The sequence below is a fragment of the Perkinsus marinus genome (assembly GCF_000006405.1).
Source record: "Perkinsus marinus ATCC 50983 genomic scaffold scf_1104296953048, whole genome shotgun sequence".
In the NCBI taxonomy this organism is placed as follows: Eukaryota; Perkinsozoa; order Perkinsida; family Perkinsidae; genus Perkinsus; species Perkinsus marinus.
The window spans coordinates 1-1,121 of NW_003208640.1; the positions used below are offsets into that span (position 1 = coordinate 1).

The following is a 1,121-nucleotide window of genomic DNA, read 5'->3' on the forward strand; positions in this document are numbered from 1 at the left end:
TGGCCCGTCTAGCTCAGTCGGTAGAGCGCAAGGCTCTTACCCTGTGGTCGTGGGTTCGAGCCCCACGGTGGGTGATATATCTGATCTTTTTCTTGTCAATTCTATGTTCTGATAATCGCGAATTCCTTGTGAAAACCTGATGTTGTCATAGTGACCTTGCTTAGGGAAATCAAACCCTGATGAGCTCTCAAAATGTGTTGCAGTATAAAAAAAAGAAAGAAGCTTCATATATAGTATTTTAGTGCTCCGCTAGCTCAGTAGGCAGAGCGTGTGGCTGTTAACCACAAGGTCGGTGGTTCGAACCCATCGTGGAGCGTTTGTCCTTTCTGAATCATTCTATCGTTCGATTGAGCAGTTTCATATAATCTGAAAAACGAGAAGACTCTGATGGTACAAGGGAGCGCCCCCGTCCCTGGACAATGTTCTTTTGTACTGTCAAACGAGTATGGGCGATCCAAACGGGTGAACATTGCTCGAGGGAGCGGAGGGAGAGCTGGATCGGAATAGGCTTCGCTCGATCAGATCGCAGTTCTACATGTGCTGGAAATGGATGAGCTCGGACGAGCGCGCAATATGGGATTAGAGCCGTACATCTAAGTGGATAACATTGAGATGCAACTTGCAGCCTCGTCTTGCTGCTTCTCACGCTATTCTGATCATTTGAGTCGTATAGGAACTGCGCACGATCACGAATGGAATGACCACCGTTTGGTGATTGGTGACACGAAGTTTAGGATATCAATGAGCCTGCAAGTTACGATCTATGTTTATCTATGGTATCACCAATCACCCCCCACCCCATAAGGAACGTCCTGACTCCCCAGCTAGTCGTGGAACTCATCTCGAATAGGATGAACATAAAACTGCGGTCTCACGGGCATCGGAAATATCGCGCATTTTTTGCTCTCACTCACGTAAATACTGATATGGATAAAGAGGGCGATGATGAGGCCTCGATTTGGTAAGGTCGGGCGGACCAGCTCTTGCCCAATCCGGTTGGTTGGCCCGTCTAGCTCAGTCGGTAGAGCGCAAGGCTCTTAACCTTGTGGTCGTGGGTTCGAGCCCCACGGTGGGTGATATATCTGATCTTTTTCTTGTCAATTCTATGTTCTATAATCGCG

General features: G+C 48.0%; 3 non-coding genes across 3 annotated transcripts; all 3 read left to right on the top strand.

Annotated features, from left to right (window-relative positions):
- Positions 1-2: 2 nt before the first annotated feature.
- Positions 3-74, top strand: Pmar_PMAR021514. The gene has a single exon. It is a non-coding gene; the product is annotated as a tRNA-Lys (tRNA).
- A 169-nt stretch (positions 75-243) lies between these two features.
- Positions 244-316, top strand: Pmar_PMAR021515. Its single transcript has one exon. It is a non-coding gene; the product is annotated as a tRNA-Asn (tRNA).
- A 687-nt stretch (positions 317-1,003) lies between these two features.
- Pmar_PMAR021516 lies at positions 1,004-1,076 on the top strand. The gene has a single exon. It is a non-coding gene; the product is annotated as a tRNA-Lys (tRNA).
- The last annotated feature ends 45 nt before the right edge of the window (positions 1,077-1,121 follow it).